This window comes from Engraulis encrasicolus, chromosome 9 (genome assembly GCF_034702125.1).
Source record: "Engraulis encrasicolus isolate BLACKSEA-1 chromosome 9, IST_EnEncr_1.0, whole genome shotgun sequence".
Taxonomy (NCBI): Eukaryota; Metazoa; Chordata; class Actinopteri; order Clupeiformes; family Engraulidae; genus Engraulis; species Engraulis encrasicolus.
In genome coordinates, this window is record NC_085865.1 from 37,391,411 (window position 1) to 37,406,359 (window position 14,949).

General features: G+C 42.4%; 1 long non-coding RNA gene across 1 annotated transcript in view; it reads right to left on the reverse strand.

Annotated features, from left to right (window-relative positions):
- LOC134455788 (uncharacterized) overlaps nucleotides 1-14,949 on the reverse strand; it is a 61,922-nt gene that overhangs the window by 16,218 nt on the left and 30,755 nt on the right. The gene's annotated exons all lie outside the window — the stretch shown is intronic.

Genomic DNA, 14,949 nt, shown 5'->3' on the forward strand with positions numbered 1-14,949 from the left:
ACTTTGACTTCATTGAAAATAAGGACGCCAAGAACATTTCAGTTAAATGTACACTGTGCTTGAAACCCAAACCGCTTTCCACGTCGAAAAACAGTAGCCTAAAAACAATTTGACGATTTGAAGAGGTGCCTTAGCACCACCACATTAGTCAGGAAAGGAGGGGATGCATCCTATTCGCACGACACACACACACTGCAGGGTATCCGACGGGGGGGATGAGTATGTTGCACCCCCCTCACTTTTGTTCCACTAAACATCACTAAAATTGAAATAAATCCATTTGAAATAAAATATTATAGGCCTACGTTCGCCTGTCAAAGTAGGGAAATTGAACATGCTTGCTGTCGTTGCATCACTCTGTAGGCTATCACTGTAAATTCCAGCGCAATATGTTAGTTGCATGAATAGAACTAGCTGTTTGCGCAAGTCGCAGAATATGCTGGCCGCGGTGCTGACTGAGCGCGCGTAAAGAGTTGAGTGAGTGACAAACTGATCTCCGCACGAAGTCACATGATTCAGGCGAGCCACGAGCTTGCAAACTGACTGGCTGGTATCCTCGCAATCATTTTTTTCTCCTATAATTTCGTTCATTTATAAGACATTTCCCCCAGTGTGCTGTATAGCCTATAATTAACATTCAAAATGGGCCTACTGTAGCAATGCATCTGGTCTTTTATCAATAATAATTTTCAAACTCGTAGTGCAGTGAGGTGGCTTTATGTTTCAGCCAAGTGCAACGGAGCCTGTGCAGCATGCGTTCGTAATAGATTTTTTTTTTTTTAAACGGCGCTGGTGTGCATGGTAAGGTGTGGTAAGAAGAGAAAGGATTAATCATTGTATTGGTGAATCAATGTGTATGTGGGTAAGACGCAATTCCTGAAAATGTTGGTTTTCAGTCTGCAGGCTTCCAAAACGACTTGTGGATGGCAGGTGAAAGTCATGCCACCTCATAGATTTGCACTGTAGATAGCCAAATCCTTATTTCCAGTCATTTTGGCTAAAGTAACTAAAAGTAATGCAAAAGTAGTGTAATGCCTTAGTTTTTTAAAAAAAAGTAATGTTGTAATGTAAGGCATTACTTTTCAATGACAGTAACATGTAATAAGTAGTAACTTTCCCAACAGTGCCAGCCAATGGGGACATGGGTTTGTTTACATATTGTTTGAAACGTCTTACGTAACATACTCCAAACATATATGATTACACAAGGTATGCAACATCAGCAGAAATCATACAAATAATAATAACAACAATAATTGACCCATCACACTACTATGTCACAGAGTAATGAGATTCAAGTTTGAGTCTACAGTGCTACGAAGGGCTGTAACGATATTGTATCGAACTGAGAAACTGCGATACGCTGAGTCATAATACTGTATCACGATGCAAGAAGGGAGTTACGTGATATGCTTTTTCAAAGTTCTGTCAGTCCATAAAACAATTGGCGTGTGAAAAAGCTAATTTATTGATTTAAAAAAGATACATTTAAAAATTGTGGGGAGTATTGAACTGTTGGTCAAAAATCGCAAGACGAACCAAATAGTGAGTTAAGTTTATCGGTACAGCCCTAGTGCTACTGTATGATGTCCCAGCCAGGGCAAAATAAGTGCACACGAGCCTCCTGTCTAGTTCTGTCTAGGCCTTAGTTGTCATACTGTACAGCAGCACCGACGTGATTATGATCTCTATGGAATCTGAGCTGCACGGAGAGGAATTAATGGTTAACAACATGACAAGTTCATGTTACGCACATGCACACATGCACACTAGAGCACACAAGCACACAAGACCTGCATAACACACACACTTAAACAGCTACACGCACATGTGTGCACATGTATGCAATCACACACGCACATACGTATGCCTGCACCGTGCATACATACACATGCATTTGCACACAAATATGCATGCACACACACACACACACACACACACACACACACACACACACACACACACACACACACACACACACACACAGACACACACACACACACACACACACACACACACACACACACACACACACACACACGCACGCACGCACGCACGCACACACACACACCCTACACACACAAAAGCCCTACATATACTATATATTCTAGCTAACGCACGTACGTACGTATCTACATGTCACAGTTTAGCCAGACGAGCAATTGTTCGTCGAGTCTATGCTATCACCTGATCCTTTCTCGGGCTCACCCTCTTGTGCAAAGTGTTTATGGGTTTTAAAGATGATTGATGCGTATAGGTGTGTTCCTTCGGCCCCATGGACTGACGGACTGGCATGCCAAAGCCTCTCTCACATCCAGCGGAATGCCTGCCTGTGAATGATTAAGCTGTTTTGGTGCCTCTCTCAAAACACAAAAGGCTCAGACCGGTGTGACCGACTCCTTATGTACCTTGTGCAGGGTTGCCAGATGTGAAAAAATGCCTTCCAGCCCAATAAATACACATAAGCCACCGGGAGCCCCAATTTGAAGATTCATTGATTTCTATGGTTATCTGCAGAAAAACCTGCCTAATAGATTTATTTTTTACCCACAGATGGTCATCCTGAACAGTCCAATTCGGTGGGAAATTGCCCAATCTGGCAACCCTGACCTTGTGTGCAGTGCAACACCATAAGTGGAGCTGAGCATAAGGAAATAATGATGACCCATTTTCGCGTCCTATGAACTGGTTCATTTGCACAGTGATCGATCAAACCCTTCATTGTAAGTAAGTAAGATAACACACTGATTTGAACGTCTAGTGCACTATGCCTTTGCAAGTTGACTCGTGCTCCACAATGCCCTGTGACAGGTTAGGTTTAAGGATGGTTTTGGTCTGGGCAAAATTTCACAACAATTTTTCCATTTCCCTTGTTTGTTTCGCTGTGCTTGGCAAACGAAAAGCAGCAGAAGCGTTGCTTTACCGACAGGCTAGGGGTAGGCGTGGTTTTGGTCACAGCACAGCAGAGCATTTTCGTGTTTAGCAACAGAAAATCGCTGCGGCAACAGAAATTCACTGACATGGCGGGAAAACTGCACGAACCTGCTCACGTGACAAAAGTACTTCCCCACTTGTGAACGCGTAACGCACTGGCGCGAAATAAATACGCCTTTACATGATGCCAGTCTGCACATACAATTTATCTACAGACAAAAAATGAGAAATTCTCAGTATTATCACCACACAAGCGCTTGTTATCATATCTAATATTGTGCCATGCCATTAACCATGTGCCATGTCATTAGCATTGTTCCATGCGATAGATACCATTAGATAAACATGCATAACCTAAACAACGATAATGTACAGTATAGTCTGTGTGCATATTATTTACTATGGACTACACAGGAAATTCTGCAGTCTTAATTCAACACTTAGGGAGTAGGACCAATTGCAATAGTGCTGAACTTGAATGAGTGTGATATTCAAAGTGAGCATGGATTCTGAAATTACTCAGAGACATCAACCAATGCAACTCTATTGTTGCTCAAGTTCACATGCGGAGCTCAGTGTCTGAAAGCTTATCTGCTTGATTATCTAAATATCACCCTGTTATGAGCGCTAATGTTACGATGAGGCCATCAGGGCTAATAATAATAAACTTTATTCACAGACTCAAGGTCCAGATAAGAACAAACAATAGGCCTATATTATAAGAGACAAACAAAACATAAAAAAGAAATACACCCCCAAACACACACACACACACTAATGAGTGGGAGGAGCTATATCTGGCTGGGTGTAAACCCTCTGCAGCACAGGTTAGTGGGGGTGAAGGTACTTCAACACCTGTTTTTCTGCATATTATTTTGTGCTTGTTATGCAACCTTGTTGATATAGAAAAGTTGTATGTATTGTATGGAGCAAAGCTGGCAGACCATAGCATTAGTACAGTACTTTACTCTTTTGACAAAATGTTTGTTCACTTTTATGTCTGTGTATCTTTCTTTATTGAATCTACTTACAGTACCTGCACATATTCGGCCCGGCCTCCATAAAAGCTTGACAAACAGCCTGCACGTATTCATACAGGGTCATGACATTTACAATAGAGTCAGGGGTGTAGTGGGCGTGGTACGTGGGGGTACGCAGTCCACCCACTTCTCCTGAGGTGAGATTTTAAAAAAATAATAATTCTGTCAGTGTTTGAACACAAAGAGGGGGTTGACATGATACGTTGCCTAATTAATTGATGACGTCAAAATTCCGTACCCCCGCTTTAAAAATCCCCACTACATCACTGAATACAGTACATTCAGCATTCTACAAAGCATCATCTGTGATCAGCCAAGCAACCCCTTTGAAGGACTTTGGTTGCTGAAAGCAACAGATGATGTATCCAAATAGCAATTAAACTCCTGAGGCATCCCTCCTGTCTTTACGTAACACACACACACACACACACACACACACACACACACACACACACACACACACACACACACACACACACACACAAAGACGTACATGCATACACACACACACACACACACACACATGCACACACAAAGACATGCACAAACATACATGCACGCACACATACACATACACACACACACACAGACGAGCACACACACACGCACGCACACACACACGCACACACTCACAAACACACATGTACACACACACAGACTGCATCTAGAGACAAGTCTGAGAAAAATGCATGAGAATCTCAACAATCTATGAGAGGGGAGAAACAACAGGAGAAAAAGAGAACCAATTGCAGAAGGTGTCTTGGATGTTTACATAAATCCCTTGAGAGGATGCTGTACATTTTGGGGAGACAAACACACACACACACACACACAAACACAAGCATGTCTCACGTGTACTGTAATGTATGTGTTCATATTAGAGGAAGACCAGTCAGATCTCCTGCATATCCAATTTCTTTTCGTGCAGGTGCAGGGTCAAAACACTAAGTTTATGTAAGTTATGGAAGAACCGCACACATCGATGAGCTCCCTTACGGGGCGTGCTGACCCAAAACATCACAAGAGCAAAAATGGATTAAAAGGGAGCTCATCGGTGTGCGGTTCTCCCTTGCCTTACATACAGGTACGTGTATTGAGGAAGACCTTAGCCTAGCAGCCACCCCATCGCTCACACATGGACCTTGGTTTCAAACGCTTCCCATACAAAAAGTTCTCATGGATGACTTAAGGGATCTTAATGATTAAATCAAGGACCCACGATTCCCCAAAACTCCCTTATTGTTAAGTAAACAGCAATTCCCAACGAGTTAATTCATAGGCTAAGCCTACATATTATAGTTGATCTGTATATGACTGTTTCTAAAATATAACTGATGTGTTTATTAATGGCTGCCATAAACAATTGTTGTCACTGTGTGAGAAAAAAGAGTAATGGAGTAGAAAAGTAGGCTATTAATCCCAATGGGGTGATGAGATTAGATTAGATTAGAGGTTAGTTCTATTGTCATATCATAGTTTTGAGCCCATTAATTGACAATGACACTGCATCAAAGGCTGGCTCCAGAAGTGAGTTGACGGCATGTGGCCTATTCCAATCTCCGTACTATACACCCTTTCAGCACTGTGTTTGGGTACGCAGGGCGGTTCCATTTCTAATCGCGGCGGTGAAGTGTACTGTAAACTACCCGGATAACGCCCTCAAACCGGCCGTTTTGTGAAGTGTGGAGTTACTGTACACTTTTCGCACTCAACGGCCGCCATGTTTGTTACGTAGTTGAGTGTCAGATCTGTCAAACTGCCGACTCACTGTGATAACAGCATAGTTTCGATTCCCAAGACAATCGCCATGTGTATGAGAGAAAGGGGTAACTTAAAAAATTGTCAACATAAGGAACGGTGTCTTCCGTGATGAATTGTATATTGGCGGTTGGTAAACTCTGATGACACGCGAGTGACACGCGTCCTTTCCACTAAGTGTACAGTATCAGACAGAACGTAAATTGGACCGGCACTTCACCCTCACATTTTGTCGTTACGGGTGAGGGTGGAAAGTGCACTGCATCACAGTGCACAGTGCACAGCGTGGAGAATGGAACTGGCCACTGGTGTTTCCAGTGATACAACGTCCCATTTAAGAGCTCCACAGACCAGAGCATTCATTCAGACGCCTTAAACAATAAGGCCAGCCAAGCATTGCACAGCATGGGCGTAATAAATGCATGTGTGTACACCGAATACACTGATACATAAAATTGAATGGAATATCTTCTATGGTCACTCGTATGATATACAGTATCAGTGCATCAGTGCAAAGTGTGCAACACATGTCTAAATACCAAATCCAGTTGAAAAAAAATACTAGTGGAAATCATGTTATGTTCAATAAAATAATCTGATATTCCACGGGGAAAAACTGTAATAATAAAAAAACAAGTTCAACGACCTTTCAGTCTGCATTCAAAATGGAGTAAAACTTTCTTACTGTAGCCTACAGTACTTGTCTGTCTACTGTGCTGTGTTGACGGTCTGTCTGTCTATGGCACCACTGACGACCATAAAAGCCTGTAGACTTATCCACACTCATAATGATAGAGACTCGGCCATAAAATGTTACAGCCAGCCTTGTGTTATTAGACCTCACTGGATACACACGTGGACTCAATAAATATAGGTGCTGCTTTTTTAATGCTTGTTTTAGGAAACCTGCTGGGATACTGTAGGTAGGGCTGTGAGTGATGTCTTCATTGGGATCATCTAATGGCCCACACCACCACACATGCACTGTGCACTGTAGTTATAGGGAAGGGAATGCAGACTGAAATGATTGCTTTCCTTTTGCATTTTGGAATATGAATATGGGATTAAAAGATGATAATAGTGCTGATTTAGCCCCTCTTATTACGGGAAAAGCTGACGTCAAGGACATCCACACGTGAATTTGGTTGAATTTTGATTTTTTTTCTGGCATTTCATTTCGTTTGAAGTGAGGTGGTAGTGTGCACATCCAAAATGCAGGTGCAGGACAAATAAAAAGGGTCAAGCAACAACTATAAAAAGAAAGTGGAATGTCCGCACACTTGCTCCTGTTTTGCTTTTTTATTCTCAAGCAGAACAAGAGCAAGTATGCAGATATTCCTTTTCATTTTAAGCCTGCTAAATGACGGCTGGAATAAGATTACACTTAAGTAGTGCATATCCTTTCCTATTTGGCTCATTTGAACAGTCATTGATCAAATCTCTCACTCTTGCACGCAATACACTCAACATAATGGAGTCAATTGCCAATTATAAATTGTAATAGCGTTAATATACAACTACCTTTGTGTTATGCCATTACTGACACACACACATAACCTAAAGGACACTACATTTGTGTATATTTTTACTGCGTACTTTCAAGTGGGAATGGACCCTAAAAACTGCTAACAGATCTCAACAGTATACAGTATATTTTGCTGTGCTGATTCAACTCATAGAGAGTTGGGCCAACATTATGGATCACATTCATCAACACTGACAAATTAACTGTGTATGCACCTTCGAGAAAGTTGAGGTGAACAGCTCAGTGTCTGAGAGATTAACCACTTGATTACCTAAACATCAACCTTTCATCTGTAGAATATATTTGCCATTTCATTCCAGACTGCTGAATGGAGGCCAGTGGAATGAGATGGCACTTAAGTAGACTAACGCTGCTGAATAATTGAATTCCTTTATTTAACCGAGGTAGAGTAATCTCTCTAAGGGTAGACGGTGTTGCTATTTAAAAACTCCAGTATGGGGATCTGAGCTGAGGAAAGATATGCAATTAAAGGACAGTTTCTGCGTAAAATGAAAGTTTCACCATCGATTTCCCATGCCCCAAAATGTATCTAATGATGAGCCATTCCGAGAAATGCCGCGCTGTTATGGAGTTAGCTTATTTTAAGCTTTTTGGCGAATAACGCAGCCAATGCATCACGGCGGGGCCAATTTGTAAATATTATTTTCTGATGTTTCCCCTCTATAAACAACCTCAAAAACGCTACACACTTCATCACAAAGGTCTCGTCAATCAAACCAAGGCACAGAGAAGATCATCGGACCACACAGTCTTTCACTGGCCAGTGTTTTCAGAGGTGTCTCACTGTTGCAACTCTCTAGTCTGACCCGAATGCAGGCTACTCCATCAGGTGGCTAGGTAGGCTAAATATGGTCCGCGGTTCTTATACCGGCTGCGGCCGTAAAATGAAAAGCTGGAACCCCGACCGTTTTCACCGACTGCCACTGTCTAAACCAGCCATATTACGGGAATGGCTAATAGCATCAGAAGTGGACGAAACGGACATAAAAACCTGGAGGGATCGCGACTACTCTGACTGTTTATGCAAATTGAGACGTTGCATTTCATATGATTGTGTTATTAATGGATTACGTGTAGCCCTTGAGAGGTATTAATACACTTCTGTTTGGAACAATTTATCAATGTGCGGACCTTAATTATTTCTTTTCAGTTTCTTTTTGTTTTCAAACATCTGCACTGGTGCACTGGTTCTTTCTCGTTTTGGATTAGTCCAGAGACAGCTTCTACCTTTGTAGATTCAGTAGTTTTATTAGTACACTTCTACATTTGTAGATTGAGACCGTTATTTTCATCATTATATTTTGAAACAAATCAACAGCATTTTGATGATCGGTATTAAATAATATTAGCGAGGCTGGATTACATTTATTGCTGTGAGATTCTCCCCCTCTGATGCTCCCGCCTTCATTTTCCTTTTCTGTCCCTCAAAACTTTTCTTTTGCTTTTTTTGTCAAAGCCACTTCAACAACTTCAACACCTACAACAGGTTATAAAGAAGAGGCAGAAAAGAAAGGAAATGGACTGAAAACAGTGATGAGAGTGAGTGAGTGCCGGCAGTTAAAAGGGCGAGAAATTCTTTTCAAGAAAGAGTTTCTTCCTCAATCAGGACCTCAGCCTGCAGCTTTGCCAGATGAGATATTGCTATAGCAACCAACAGTGAGGTGTGTGTGTGTGTGTGTGTGTGCATTTGCGTTTGTGCGTGTGCGTGTGCGTGTGTGTGTTGAGTTAAGGGGTATTGGAAGAGGGCAATGGAAAAGGCCAGTGAAGAGGAGACAGGAAATTGCCATTAACGAGGGCGGAGGCTTCTGAAGACACCAGTTCAGCCTCTAATTAGAAGGCCACTCCTCCATTCACAAAAGACCGTCCCTTACGTTCCTATGCAGTGGGCAAAAGTGCACAGTTTGCTCGTACCATTACAGCGGGGACCCGGGTTCGATTGGAGACCCGAGGTCGTTTCCTGATCCTTCCCCATCTCTCTCTCCCCACTCTTTTCCTGTCTCTCTCTCTACTGTCCTATCTCAAACAAAGAAATAGAACGCCCATAAAAAGACCAGAATGAAAAAATAATGACAAAGCATTCCCCCTCTAGATTCGATATGGATTGCAAAGCTTTGATACATTTCATCCTCAAACTCAGTAGCTTGCACTACAACACTTGGAGGCTTGCATTGCATGGCATGAAATTGTGATAGTTGCATTGCACAAAGCTCAGACTGATTTACTGCAACTGTTCCTCTGTACTCAGCTCGGACTCAGCTGTGTTGCATTGAGCTTTCAAGGTATCTGGAATATCATACTGTGGCTCTGACGGCGACCTGGGTTCGATTCCGGGCCGGGTTATTTGCCAGCTTCCTGTCACTCTCTCAATGTCCTGTCTTAAAGGACCACTATAGCCATTTTCAATATGTTGTTGTATTTCTCATGCTACCCTTGACTTGTCAGTACCCAGTGATGCTGCATTTTTGGCACAGCCCTTTCCAAGATTTGAGCTATCCTAATGGGGGCAGCTTTTGTTTACATTTTTAAAAATCTTAACATAGGTCTACTCCAAATATTTTCCCAAAAGGTATCGCTATTTGCTAGTTGTCTGCTGATGTTGCATAACCTTTTGGATCTTGATAAATCAAGATGTTTTTTTTTATGTAAACAAACAGCTGCCCCCATTACAATGACCAGGATCTCGGAAAAGGCTGAAAAAAAAAAATTCTCATGTACTGACAAGTCCAGGGTAGTGTGAGCATTACAACTGCATATTGAAATTGACTGAAGTTATCCTTTAATATAAAGTCACACAAGACCAAAAAAATATTTTTAAAAAATATATGGAATCTTTGTATTGAAATAAGATGCCTCTGCAGGTCATGCAACGCAATTGCACTCTACTTCTGACGTCACAGACAAAATCAAACGGCCTGGTAAGTCACGGCGAGTCGAGTTGAGCAGTGCCCAAAGACTGATGTCCTCCTCCTCAATCCTTTATCCTCATCTTGATCCTATCTGGTGTAATATGCTGAGCAGTAGGGCTGTAAAGATATCATATTGAACCGAGATATCACGATACGCCGTCACGACACTGCATTATGGTGCAAGAAGGCAGTATCGGCACTCTTTCAAAAGTTCTGCTACCCTTCAGTCCAGAACACAAGCACATGATATGATGGGATAGTGATTCCAAGCTTCAAATCATCATCACTACTATTTTTAAACTACTTTTTATTCTAAATGTTATTTAATAATGTTGACAAATGTGAAAAAAGGTAATTCATTAATTTAAAAAATATACATTCAAAAAATCGTGGTGTGTATCAGACTACAGGTCAAAGATCCTGATACGAACCGAATCTTGACTTGAGTGTATCGTTACATGTATCCACCCATGATCGTCTATGCCCAGTATCTTATAGAGCAGTGCCATGCCCCTGAACTCAGGCATGCAAAGCCAAGACGTCCGAGCCTAAAAACTGATGTCCTCCTCCTTCTCCAAAGACTGATGGGGCCCTATTCCTTCTCATGAGGACATTTGGATTGTCTACGGCTTTATGATGACTGATGCCCTCCCCTTCCTCCTCCTCCTCCTCCTCCTGCTCCTCCTCCTCCTGCTCCTCCTCCTCCTCCATCCTCCTCATGATCGTCTATGCCTGCTATGCTATAGAGAGCAGCGGCGCTGTGCCACTGACCACCATGAATTTTTGATGGAGCCCGAACCCTGACACATGATTATTTCATGGGACACCACACATAGGCTGCCCAGGCTGCCTTGGTGATGGAGGCCTTCTAGAGATGATGATATCATCCATGTATGTCAGGAAAGCCCTTTTTCCCTTTTCTTCTTTGTTCACCATGATTCAGAAATGTCGCCATGCCATGGCATGATGCCAGAAATGGAAAAGAAAGAAAAAGGGGGCTGGGACAAGTCATGATGTATAGACTAAAGACGTCAAATAATGCCACAGTCGTGTAGTACTGTAGTAGTCATTTTTTTCAGTGACTACCTTAGTGTTCCACTGGCCAAATGGTGATGAGTCTTTATCATAATGATATTTTGTATTGTATGATAAGACGTTTGAATGTCCACCTAATATCAGTCAACGACAGATAGATTGGTCAGTATCTTCAACAGGTACAGTGGAGTGCAAACCCTATTTCATGTGTTCACAACAGAAAGACTGTGCAATTCTAGTTTGTTTCATTTTACCAAGAACTCCAAGAAAGAATCCACGATTGTTGAGGAAAAGAAAGAAGGGAACAGAAAGAAAGAAAGAAAGAAAGACAGAAAGAAAGAAAGAAAGAAAAAGAGAAAGAAAGAAAAAAGAAAGAACAGAAAAAAACATATTTGCCCAACGAGCGCCAGTGTTAAGGCCGCTTGTTGAAGAGGCGAGCCAGATAAAGCGGGCTTTCTTGGGGCCTGAGCCCCTGTGCATCTGTCTGTTGCCACGGGTGCGTGTGAAATGCTCCGTGTGGACAAAGTAAGCCATCGCCGCAGCCAGGGTCCCTTTGTGGCCAAAACCTCGTCAAGAGGACTCTCCACAGCTCGCGCAAACACACTCTCCAGCCTCTCAGGCTTAGCGCTGGAGATCCTCCCATTGTGCGAACAACACACATTACTCTCTCGAGGATGGAGGACGGAGGATGGGGTGAGTGGAGGGCAGGGATGTGAAGGTGGCGGGTGGGGGGGGACAAGGCGAAAAGCAATGAAAGGACCTGGAGGAGACCCCTTCAATATGCCCCTTCATGGCCCTCAACCCCCCCCCAAACCCAACCCTTACACACACACACACACACGCACACACACACACACACACACACACACACACACACACACACACACACACACACACACACACACACACACGAACACACACACACACACACACACACACACACACACACACACACACACACACACACACACACACACACACATCCTCCTTCCTCATTTCATTTCCAGATGATAATTGCCATTGAAACACGTTTTCTTTGTTGTTTGGCGTCTAATTCAGAGAGCAAACCCATACGATGGGAAAAGGGGGATGAAGGGTTCATCTTCTGTGCTGACTTAACTGTGGTTTGTGCCGCCGCCACTGGCTCCTTTTTTCTCTTTTTCTCTTTCCAAAACTCAGTAGTCATAATGAGAGACAGAGAATAAGTCCTTTTTTTCATTCTTTTCCTCCCCAATTACTTCTCAGCCTTTTTGGCTGACGTTCCAATTTAGACACACAGCCAAAATACACCCATTCATGTGTGAAACAAATCAGGCAACAGTTACGCATTTAGTTAGTGAATGTCATGATATTTCATACATCTAGTGTGGTCGAAGGAGTTTTCTAGTTTGCTGAGCCTCACTGAAAGCTCAGTGGGCATTCAGCATTTTAACTGAATAAAAAAAAACACTGTATCACTGTACCCAGAGACAGTACACTTGAAAAGGGAAGAGTTTTATGAACGAATGAAAAAGTAAATAAAAACTGTCAAAATGCACCTTACATAACCAAGTAAGAAAAAAAATAAAATGAAACAAAAACTGGACCCTCCCCTGCACCTAGCCTATATCACCACATACTGTGTTAAGAGAAATGTTGAAGTTTTGCAGTTTAATGAGGAGGAGGTGAAAAGCAAAAAGCGAGAGAGGGTCAGCAGAAGTGCCAATTATTGCAGCTCAATGGGTAATATAAACACAACATTGCACTAATATAAATACACCACGACACCAAACAGAAAAGGAAGCCTATGAAGTCAGCATCATCTACAGCAGAATGACTGGTGATGACGTATTACAGTGCAAATCGGCTAAGTTGAATATACAAACATATGGCCATTACTGTCCTTTGTATTAACAGCAGAATGTCCTTTTCTGCCATGAATTAGGCAGATCGTATGTATTTTATAAATATGTATTATCCCCCTCTGTCTGGTCTGGCCCATCTAGGCAATCTAATTGGCAAGTGGGGTAAAGTGCACCTCTGACCACAAGCACAACATGGGGCACCAGAAAGCAGCAATGATTCTTCAAATCTCTCTCATAACATCTTGAGATTTCGTTTGCTCAAGCCGTGTGCACCACTTTGTATAAAAAGCCTATAGGATGAATAATTCATGGATAATGTAAGAAGTAGAAAGGTCAGCAAGCTTGCTACCAGTGGAAAAGTGGGGTTTTTTCTTCTTCAAATCACTTTAAAAAAGGCTCACTAAGAAGAGTAAAAAAGAGAGGCAGACAGACATGGGAACCTGAGTGCATTTTACTGTATTTCATAATGAAAATACATACAGACTAAAAATAGGAGGGACACGGGTCGGGTGGTATGTTGTGTTGGATGTTGTGGCTCGGTCTTCGGAGCTGGGCGGAGAGGAGAGGAGAGGAGAGGAGAGGACATGAGAGGCGAAGAGAGGAAGATAGAGGAGGGACAGGGGTGGTGTAGTGTGGTGTGTTGTGGTATGATGTGTTGTAGAGTTGAGAATCGAGCAGAGACAAGAGGAGGGAAAGGGTCTTTGAGGTAAATGGAGGCTTAGAGTGGAGGAGTGGAGCACTTGTTTCCAAGTTTGCCTGTTATAGTGTGTTAGCCAGGCCGAGCCCTCCAAGCGATGCAACATCTTCAGCGTTGCTTCTAGTCAGGCCAGGAGCAATACAAATATCGTTTCTGAGCTCCCGAAAAATCGGGAACTCCTCCCACTTTGTCGGGAAGCAAACAGCAAACCAAGGGAGGCGGGTCAACCATGCCGATTAAGAAATGTTAATGGTTATGCTCTTGGTCAGACCAAGTCTTGAAGAGATTTGAAAGTCGATGATAATCAGGCTAATAGTGTGTCTGGGCACAGCACACAGATGCTCAGTCAGACAGTGGAAAAAATGGACCTTTCACACATGAGGCGTCAGAGACTTTCAAATCAATGCATTCGAAGCAGGTGCAACAAGCATATAGACATAAACTTTCAGCCCACTGTATTTTATGAAAACCAATGATTTAAAGTGATTTACAGTATACACGGTTCACAGTTCAAAGGGCAATAGTCATGTTGTGGTAGGGCTTCAGTTGGGGTAGAGGCAGCACAGGTGTGGGTGCTGGGAGGTTGAGATCGGTTTGTTTAGCAGCCTTTACTGCAGATGGGCCCGTCAACGGGCCTATTCATGCTTTGCCGAAAACACTTCACTACATTATACCGATGTTCTTATCTCTCAATTAACCCATTAAAACTTGATCATTACTATTTCGATACCAATAAGGTTATTACAGAGGTTTTGTGCTACAGGGTTAAGCTTGCTACCTCATGGTGCAACACATAGCCTACATTGTCCTTGATTTTTACATATGCAGGGTTGAATTTGAATTGTTCGCTGAATCCTGAATTTTTTTGGGGTTCCTAAAATATGGAATATTGAATGTTGTGCTTGTATGTTCCTTCTACATATTACCTATTTAAATTACTGAAACTATTTAAACTTATATAGTATATTGGCAAGATTGAATAAGAAGAACATTACATAAAAGAGAGACCCGACAAAAACGAATGGGGACCAAGCACCAAGAGCCCGCACTGATGACTGAAAATTCCTCGCACCACAACACGCTTCATGACTTCTTGGGAGTTGTTGTGGGAGAGATACTGTCCCCCTTCCCCATTCATAATTAAGCAGGTTTCCACTTAAAGCCATTCTCTTTTCAAACGTCTTGTCTC